This window comes from Siphateles boraxobius, unplaced genomic scaffold, assembly GCF_051911475.1.
Source record: "Siphateles boraxobius isolate OS27281-9 unplaced genomic scaffold, OSU_SipBor_1 352, whole genome shotgun sequence".
NCBI classification, from domain to species: domain Eukaryota; kingdom Metazoa; phylum Chordata; class Actinopteri; order Cypriniformes; family Leuciscidae; genus Siphateles; species Siphateles boraxobius.
In genome coordinates, this window is record NW_027508978.1 from 62,506 (window position 1) to 73,132 (window position 10,627).

Sequence of the window (10,627 nt, forward strand, 5' to 3'; positions counted from 1 at the left end):
CTTGACTTACGGAGTGCGTACAATCTAATCCGTATCAAAGGAGGAGATGAGTGGAAGACTGCTTTCATAACCCCTGCTGGCCACTACGAATATCTTGTCATGCCATATGGTTTGGTCAACGCTCCTTCCGTTTTCCAAAGTTTCATGGATGAGATCCTCAGAGACTTTCTAGGAAAGTTTGTTCTGGTCTATATCGATGACATCTTGATCTGTTCCAAGAATCCAATCGAACACCAGAGACATGTGTCTCTAGTCCTACAACGTCTCAGAGAATTCACTCTGTTCCTGAAAGCTGAGAAGTGTACCTTTCATCAAAGCACCATCGACTTCCTGGGATACATACTCAGCGATCGAGGAGTGGAGATGGACCAACAAAAGACAGAGACCGTCCGGTCCTGGCCAACTCCCAAGTCCGTGAAGGAGCTTCAGAGATTTCTCGGGTTCGCCAACTTCTATAGGAGATTTATCAACCAGTACAGTCTTCTCACTTCTCCATTGACCTCCTTGCTAAAAGGAAAACCTAAGATCCTGCAGACGGAACCCAGAGGCTGAGAAAGCTTTTCACGCTCTGAAATCTGCCTTCACCAGTGCCCCTTTGCTTCACCATCCAGACCCTGAAAAACCATTCATGGTGGAAGTCGATGCCTCCACCACCGGGGTTGGAGGAATCCTGTCCCAATGTTCCGAGTTCTCCTCAAAGCCACTCCCTTGTGCATTCTTCTCCAAAAAGTTTTCTCCAGCAGAGGCAAACTACGATATTGGAAATCGAGAACTTCTCGCAGTAAAACTTGCCTTGGAAGAATGGCGACATTGGCTAGAGGGAGCCAAACACCCATTTCTAGTCATAACCGATCATAAGAATCTCCAATACCTGAGAGATGCCAAGCGGTTAAATCCACGTCAGGCCCGATGGGCGTTATTCTTTACACGCTTAAATTTCAAGATTGCCTATCGTCCAGGATCCAAGAATACCCGTGCAGACGCTCTTTCCCGTATCCATGCCCCTGAGAGCCCTGTTGATCAACCTGAGACCATTCTACCCGAGAGGTTATTCGTAAATCCATCCAGTGGGAAATAAACGAACAGCTTCAAGAATTGGCTCATCAGCACATCCGACAAGCTGTGAATAGACAACAGCAATTCGCTGACACCAGCCGAAGATCCACGCCAGAATACCAACCTGAGCAACTAGTCTGGCTTTCCACTCGAGATATCAAACTGCGCCAGTCATGTAAGAAATTAAATCCCAAGTACATCGAACCCTTTCCAATTGTCAAGCAAGTCAACCCAGTCACTTACCAGCTCCGGTTGCCCCCAGAATACCGTATCCATCCCACGTTTCACGTCTCACTTCTGAAACCCCATCATCCACAGATTCCCCAGTCAGTCAACGAGGTCGAACCCGAAGAAAACCCCCCGATACCACCCGTTGAACCCGAGCCCATCTACCTCATCAAGGAGATCTTGGACTCTCGACGTCGGGGAGGTCAGTTAGAATACCTCATTGATTGGGAGGGATATGGGCCAGAAGAGAGAAGTTGGGTACCTCGTAATGATGTTCTTGATCCCAGTCTGCTCCTAGAATTCCATGCTCAGCATCCCGAGAAACCTGCACCACGACCCAGAGGCAGACCCCCACGACGTCGAGGTCCAAGGTCCGCTGGCGCGGACTCTGGAGGGGGGGGGTACTGTCAGGAGCCAATCAGATCCCTCACATGTCACCACGCAAAGATCACTGTCCCCAGATTACTGATCACCTGCACCTGTTTCCACTCAGCACTCACTTCCCAGCCAGCACAAAAGCACCCGATTCACTCCCAGTCATTGTCAAGCCTCCAACAGGAACGACCCTTACCAGTCACCACTTGTCTCACTCTGAGCTATCCTTCAGCAACGGACGTAAAGTATACTTACCTGAAAGAAACTAACCTTGTTGTCCTTGTTCTGATGTTCCCAGGATCCGCTCCATGACTCATGTTCTCCGTTTCCTGGAATCCGCCACGAGTCCCGTTTCCCACTGGATGAGCTGCGAGAGAAAGGGAAAGTATCACTGAACTGGTGAGCTCATTGTCAAGTGCACTTCAAGGGATCTACTCACCTGGAATCCTTCCTGAATCACGCCTATCCACGAACGATCTGAAAAGAGAGAAAAACTCAAGTTATTGATCTGTGTTACCCGCCACGTTATTCCTTAAGAAGAGGATTCACTCACCTGGATGCATTCCTGCCACATATATCCTCTTCGAGATCACCGTTGAACTCCCGAAACCCTGCATACTTACCTTTGTGTTAAATAAAGATACATTTATGTTTATCACTTACCTCTGTCTCCGAGCCTGAATCCTGACAGCAGGAGGCGTGAGTTCACAGTTAAACAATTAGTTTATTAAAGAAAACATTTAAACAATAAAAAAAAAAATCACAATAACTGGTCTTGACCCAGAAACACAACAAAGAAAAGAATATACTGCTGGTGCTGAGGCTCCCGAAAGACAGGCTAGCTGCAGCTGCACATGGCCAAAAGAAACCCAATTTGGAACTAATCACACTTCACTGCAAATAGTGATCAAAAGATAACACACAGTGAAACAACCCTAATTAGTGTAAAGCCCGTGCAGCCGCCTGATTTAGTATCGGCACACACACGAAAATCACAGGCACACAAAAGTCATACGAGGCGTCCTTTCGTGAATCGAATGAACAGCTGGTGCTCTGATGCGGCCATTAGGGGGTGCCACACCAATGGAAACTCCATCACACTAGAATGTATTGCAGACCACTCAAACAAACTTCCTAAAAGATTACAACGGCACCACACTAAAACTCACCTAAATGTGGATGTCATTCCAAAAACACGTACAGCCTTGATGGCCTAGTGTCACACTAAACAAAAGAGATAATAAAACGTCACTTCAATACTAGAATCAAAGCAGCCAGCTGCACAGCGGAAACATAAACCTCTGAGGTCTCTTGGAATGACGACAAGGGCGGGCTTTCGGCAATGACGCATCCCAGGGAGCATAAACGACGAGTCTATATACACCAGGGGCGGCACCCCATTGGTCATATACGTAATGAGGATGGCGTGGCAACGAGTCACTCACTTCACCACACTAGCACACAATGTAATACTCTCCATTGTAGATCACCTGAGCGTTTTGGAAGGGGACTTTTATAAAAAAAAAGCCTCCAAGAAGGATTTAAATCATCTGCAACTGTGAGTTTTTCTCTCCATTTTGTATCATATCTGTCATGAAGATCCTTAAGATAAGCAGTTTTTACACAGACCTGATACATATCTTTTTTTTCCCACTGTATGAAAAAGTAGCCCTTTTAATCTCTAAAACTTTAGCAACTTCCCAACCTGACTGGTTTCAGGGCAAACTCCAGGGCACACACCTAAAATAGGAAACGTGAGATGTGTAGGCCCACCCTCTAAAGATAGCTCTACAAACTGAAAAAGAGCAGAAGGAAGAGCAGCTTTCAAGCCTGAAATCAACTGCTCTACCACCCTCACAGACCTCAAATCAACCTGCCTGGCAACATCTTCTGCTGATCTCCACTCTTTTAAATCTAAATTAATCAAGTGTCCCACTTTAGTAAAACCTTTCTTGAAACATAACTTAACTATATTATTAGACGTAAACGTATAAAAAAGGATTAAAAAACAGTAGTTCATTCAAGCCATAATGATCATTTTCAGACCGATTAAACCTAAACACTTCCCAAGATTTCAAAACCGAAGCATAGAAATTAGCACCAATTGTAACTAGGGATCCTAACCGATGACCGTTTGACCAATGGTTGACCGTCTCAACGTTTACCGATCAAAGTTGTCGGTAGTGGGTTAAAAAAAAAAGTGATCTCTGAATTAGGCTATTATGGACAGTGGACTAAACGTTTCACAGTTAGCCATCTTATTCGAAGATATTTTTGTGTGAAGTGAACAAATCCCTCACACTCAATTTTTCATAACTCGCCTGTTTGTACTTAATAAACCAATAAAAACATTTGGCGCGAGGTCACAGCGTTTAAGTTCGTGCGCTCACAAGGTTTGCGAAAAGTAAAGGCTACAGGCTAAAACACTGGAGGTTAGAGCCAGGGCAGACGACAGGATGAAGCGTGCAAAGAAACGTAGTGTGTGGGACCATTTCACCAAAAAGAATGATACAGTAAGTTGCAAATTGTGTGATACAGTGCTTAAATACAGTAGTAATACTGTAGAAATACATAACATTACATTTCAGTTGTAACAGATAAGGTGATGATGATCATCATCTTTCTTTATTATTGTTAGCACTACCTTAAACTAAAGCAGCGTCTCTTCGGAGCTGTCATTTTCTTAAATGAGGCACTGCAATGTTTCAAATGAGCTTCTAACGCTAGACTAACGCCTTTATTTTCAACGCGATCACCTTGTACCCAAACCATTTCCGAACTAAGGAGCCATTTGTCCTCCGATTACATACAAGCTCCTCCGCGCCGCGTTTGTGGGACTCATGTTTCGCGCTGTAGGGGATTCAAAAAAGTGACGTGAGTGGAAGCCCGGCGCAGTGTGTGTGTGTGTTAGTCTGTGTGTGTGTGTGTGTGTGTGTGTGTGTGTGTGTGTGTGTGTGTGTGTGTGTGTGTGTGTGTGTGTGTGTGTGTGTGTGTGTGTGTGTGTGTGTGTGTGTGTGAGCGGGAGGCAGAGAGAGATGCGACAGAGTTGCGAAATTGCAGGCGCGGCTCGAAATGGCTGTAATTTCAAATAGCGTGGCATATTTTAAACTAATCGGTTAACCGGTTTCAACCGGCTAATGAGGCTCGGTGGTCGGTCAAGAAAATTTTAAGTTTTCGCCATCCCTAATTGTAAGATTTTCAATAAAAGGTGACATCAAAAACAGTTGCTTATCAAGAGAACTACCACAAAGGGATCTTAGTAAAGTTAGTCCAAAAGACACCCAAGGGATAAATTCTGTAGAAAAAAGCAGTCTCTGGTTAGATTTTAGTCTCATCGCTCTGACTTTAGCTGACAGTTCAATCAGTCCTTGTCCTCCTTCATTCACTGGCAAATATAAGATTCCAGAAGGAAGCCAGTGGAACCCACCCCAAAAAAATCAACAAAGTCCTTCTGTAGTTTTTGTAGTAGTTATTTTGGGGGGTCAATAACAGTCAAATGATGCCACAGCATAGATGAAGCTAAATTGTTTACAACAAGAACCCTCCCTCTATACGACAATTGGGGGAGAATCCACCTCCATTTCTGTAAGTGACCAGCCACCTTTTCATAAAAGCATTCCCAATTTGTCTGCATGTATTCTGTTCCAAGGAAAAACCCCAGCACTTTAAACCCCTCTGAACTCCAGGGACAGCACTGAGGAAGTTTTGCAATAGGCCTACCTTCTTCCTCCCATCGGCCTAATAACAAATATGCAGGCATGAAAACGGTTCAGGGGTGAAAAAGGTGAGAAGGATATTACCCATACAGGGGGGTTCGGGGGCATGCTCCCCCGTAAGAAAATTTTATATATTCCATATTTAAAGCATCAATCTGATGCATTTTTAGATGCATTTTTTGCATACCAGCGCAATTAAAAAATTTTTAAAATCTAATAGAATTTCTATAACTCTGTGTTGAACTGATAATCACTCTTTTGTGTGTTAAACACAATCTACTTAATACAGACAACTTCATTATAAAGAAAAACAACAAATCAAAAAAAAAATATGATCATAACCTATGACAAAAATTCTATTATAAACTACATTAGTGGATAACTCAGTAAATGTATATCACAGCTGTTTAATGAGGCAGCAACATATGATAGATAGGACAGAACAAAAAAGGCTATTAATAATCTTTCATTGCGCAAAAGTATTATATGATATGACAGGATCCAACACAGTGCGGCACAAAGCGCTCATGCGCATCCCGAGCGCAGAATGATGCGCTTGAAACAACACGGAGTCAGCGCGCAGCGCGTCGAGTCCGCATTGAAAAGTTCAAAGCACAAAGCAAAAACATATTGATACGTAGTGTATTATACAGTATCTATCTATGCAATAGATTATTGAGCCTTTTCTTTTAACAGTTTTAAATTTCAGTTACTGTGCGCGTGAAGAACAATTATAGTGCTCTCCAGTGTTGTGATCTAACAGACACACGGTAGAAAGGAACATGATTAAGATACAGCAATAAAGTCTAGCAAGATATTCATTTTATGCGAAACCATAGAGCTTTATCTACAGATCAAGTATGATAATATTAACATTGAATCATCTTGGAGAGAGTTTCATCATTGACTGTGTTGTAACCATAGACTGTAAAGGTTGTAACCGAACGCGACGCGCTGTTTGATGCTGAATGGAGAATGACTGACAGCCGCAGCGGAGGGAAACGTTTTCGTGAACTTGAATTTAATGAATTAAATTTCTCTCTCACATCATAATATAGTATGACTTCATATAGTATACCCGCCCCCCCTCTCTCTCTCTCTCTCTCTCTAAACATTTTCTCATCGAAACACGATTCACGTAGGTCACCTATAGGGCTTGGGCGTCGTGACGTCATCACTTGGCGTGGCCGCCATTTTGGCAGCTTCCTTTACTACTACTCGGACTACTGCGCACTGTTTGTAGACGTACTTCCTCTCAGTTCTGTGGCTTAATTTGATTTAAGTTACGTTATTTCAACCATGGTAACCCGTTGCTGTATTGTGGGGTGTAACAGCGCAACACATAATCATCATGGGAAAAAGATAAAAAATGGATTAACTTTCCACCGCTTTCCTGCTTGGAAGCGCACCCACGGAGACCTAGTATCCGAGATAACAAAGAGTCGTCGGCTCGCTTGGATCTCGGCTGTAAGACGACCAAACATAACCTTCCACAGTATCCCGGTGTCAATGAGAGTGTGTTCCCTGCATTTTCATTCTGGAACGTTAAAGAAGGTGTACGATTTTCTTTTTATACATTGTTTCTTTCCTGCAACCGCGACACCACATACATACACATGATGCGCGCGCACACAAACACAACACAAACATATCACAACATTATGGTTCTATATGTTTTCAACACTTCTGCTATGCAATGATAATTTTGATTGTGTTACCAGGAAAACCAGCAAATGAAATGTTCAACTCGCATCCAGATTGGGCACCATCAGTAAACCTGGGCCACACTGAGAAGGCGGCCACAAAGACTGCACGCTATGAGAGGCAGGAAAAGAGAAAACGGCAAAGGACTGACAGTACACCTGCGATGGATGAGACAGTTATTGATTACGTTGTTCCACCAGGTAAGCCTTACAGAGCCAGCAGATTCAAGACCTTAAATTGTTTTTGTTGCTGTTGCAGCTGCAAACATTTCTGTTTAGCTAAAACAATTCCTTATATGATCCACAGTGGAGACACCAGCACCAGTAGAGGATGGAGCTGACCAGAGACTGCTGACAGAATGTGACTTCTGTCAGCGTCGGCGCGATGAAATCGACCGGCTGCTGGAAGAGAACAGGGCCCTGAAATGTGAGCTTGGCCAGAGAAAAATGGATGAACATTTCCTGAAGGATGACAACGTCAAAGTGAAGTACTACACTGGACTTCCACACCTTGAAGTTGTCATGGGTGTTCTAGCCTGTGTTGGACCGTACGTGACACAGAGTAGTAAAGTACTGTCACCTTTTCAGATGCTTTTCCTGACTCTCATGCGCCTTAGACTAAATTTACCAATACAACACATTGCCCACCTCTTTTGTGTAGACAGAAAAACTGTTTCCAAAACCTTCAGTAACATCATAAATGTTTTGCATGCCCGCACCAGCCCTTTGATTAACTGGCCAGGGCGAGATGCGTTGCATGCAACTATGCCTCATCAGTTTGTGGAGGCCTTTGGGAAGCGTGTTGCCCTTATTCTGGACTGTTTCGAAATATTCATGCAGAGACCATCAAATCTTAAAGCTCAAGCTCAGTCATATTCCCACTACAAACACAACACAACTATGAAGTACCTTATTGGTATTACACCACAGGGCTCAATTTCATTCATTTCCAAGGGATGGGGGGGGGGCGCATCAGTGATAAGCATATAACTGATAACTGTGGGATTCTGGACAAACTGTTACCTGGGGATTTGGTGTTGGCTAATCGCGGCTTTGACATACAGGACAGTGTGGGACTTATGTGTGCCGAGGTAAAGATCCCTGCTTTCACAAAAGGATGCTGTCAGCTAGATGCAAGAGATGTGGAGATCACAAGAAAAATTGCCCACCTCCGAATTCATGTGGAAAGGGTGATTGGAACCGTCCGCAACAAGTACACTATTTTGTCACAAAAAGTACCGATTCACATGGTGTTGCCATGCAAGGATGAAGACATGACATTCCTTGATAAGATTGTGTCTGTATGTTGTGTTCTCACAAACATGAGCCCTAGTGTTGTGCTGAAATAAATGTGCATTAAATACAGCCATAAGTGTCTGTTTCATCCATACCCACAATCTTCACAATAAACATACTAAGATGCATGTGTCTTATAAACCAGAAGCAATAACAGTATGATGTGCAAAAGCAAGAAGTGTCACACAATCAGATGTTTTTCAGTGTTTATTTGCAAGTAGTGCAACCTGAGAACACAGAACGGTGCAGTGTAGTTGGAATGCTTCAAGATAAAAGGTTACAAATAAAAAATGGACACCGATTTCTTATTTTATAATTTCTTATATAACAATAATAAATACACATTTTTTTTTATAAATTCTTTCAATACTATAAATAAATAGGTATCTATAAAATAACAACAATAGACACATGGAAAATGGAGGTAGTGCAAATTATAAATATAGTAAACAACAATGCAATAACGGAATGCTTCAAGATAAAAGGTTACAAATAAAAAATGGACACCGATTTCTTATTTTATAATTTCTTATATAACAATAATAAATACACATTTTTTTTTATAAATTCTTTCAATACTATAAATAAATAGGTATCTATAAAATAACAACAATGGACATAGAAAATGGAGGTAGTGCACATTTTAAATATAGTAAACAACAACAATGCAATAACGGATTCAAATAAAAATGGAGGTAGTGCAATTTCTTATGTAATAATAATAAATATACATTTCTTATTTCTTTCCATGCTATAAATAAATAGGTATCTATACACTATATAATATATACAATGTATGTCTTTGGACAGCTGTGTGACTACAGACATGCATCACAAAACCAGGAGTCACCTGCTGCAGTAGTTGCATCAAGTCCAACACAGGAAAGGTGGAACCACTGCGTCGCACAGTTCTTGTTGTCGCACGCAACCATGTCATCCAGTTCCTCAGGCCCTTGGCACACGCACCACATATTCTCTTTACTTTCTGTGGTCTTCTTCCTCGCTCTCTTCTGCCCTCTTACTTGTGGGACTGTTACCGTGTTCCGACATTTTACAGCCAAAACTCTTGAGGGCTGCGGTGTGGAGGCATCTTGTGTGTAGTGGCGGCAAATGAGCTCAGGGAGGGAAACCTTCAGGAAAAATTCCTGTGCCTTTTGTAGACATGACTCCCAGAACCTGACATCTGGCATGACTCGGACAACAACGAGATCTTTCTGTGTCCACACCACAAAGTCACAGTATTTGGACTCAGTCACATAGATCTGTGTCTGCACCTGTGTGTAGTATCTGTGGCCTCGTTTAAGTAGAAATGTGTTGCCCACAAGTTGGAGACAGAAGTCCCTGTCACCATCACAAGCCTCCTGGACAGTGGTATTCTTGTGCTTTGCTGGACACTTTATTTCCAGGCAGCCTTTCCCACAGCAGATACAGTGAAGTAATCCATCGGGTGAAGCGCCTACTTGTGGAAACCCAGGGTTGATGCAGAATCCAGACAGATCAATTTTCAGGTCAGTGTGGTGTGGTGCTTGTTTGGCCTGATAAGCACTCCTTGCAGTTGTCTCATGTTCAATTCCCCATCTTGTGTCTTGTGTAGTCAACAGTGCTGTTGGGTAGCACACTTTTCTCACCGTGGACACAGCCGGCTTCTCAATGTTGCAAACAACAACTGCATGCATAGCTGAGGCGGTTACTCTCCCTGCCCGTACTCCATACCAGGCAGATGACTGCTGCTGCTTTGTGTGTGTGCTGATGATGTTGACTTGTTCCTTTGTCACAGCTGCCATGTCTTTCACTGTCTCACAATGCTGGAGAAGGACATATAGTGGAGCATGATCAAACTGTGGGTCACGCAGATGGTCTTGCAGGAGTTTTGGCATCACAGCTGGCTGGACAGGGTCAGCATAGGCGTGATGGTAGTTGTCCATTGTCGACATACAAACTGCCCTATGTTTATGGAGAACAGGGAGCAGTGATGACAAGTCGTCCAATGTGGCTTGGGGTATGTGTCTACTGGCTCGTGTCCGTAGGCCAGGCATGGGACTGTTGTCATTGATGACACTGTCCAGAGCAATCTTCTGAGCTTTAGCAGAAGTAAAGTCTATCTTGTGGGCGACCTCTCCGTGGACTTTGTTAATTCCAGATGGTATTTTCCAGTAAGCAGGCACATCTGTCACGGTCTTTTTTCCGCGGATGCGTACTGCTGCCTCAATCTTAAATAGTAGAGCCCCAACATGTGTACATGACTCTGCAATG

General features: G+C 43.2%; 1 pseudogene; it reads left to right on the top strand.

Annotated features, from left to right (window-relative positions):
• Positions 1–628: 628 nt before the first annotated feature.
• On the top strand, positions 629–8,427 carry LOC143702845 (uncharacterized; annotated as a pseudogene).
• Positions 8,428–10,627: the final 2,200 nt, after the last annotated feature.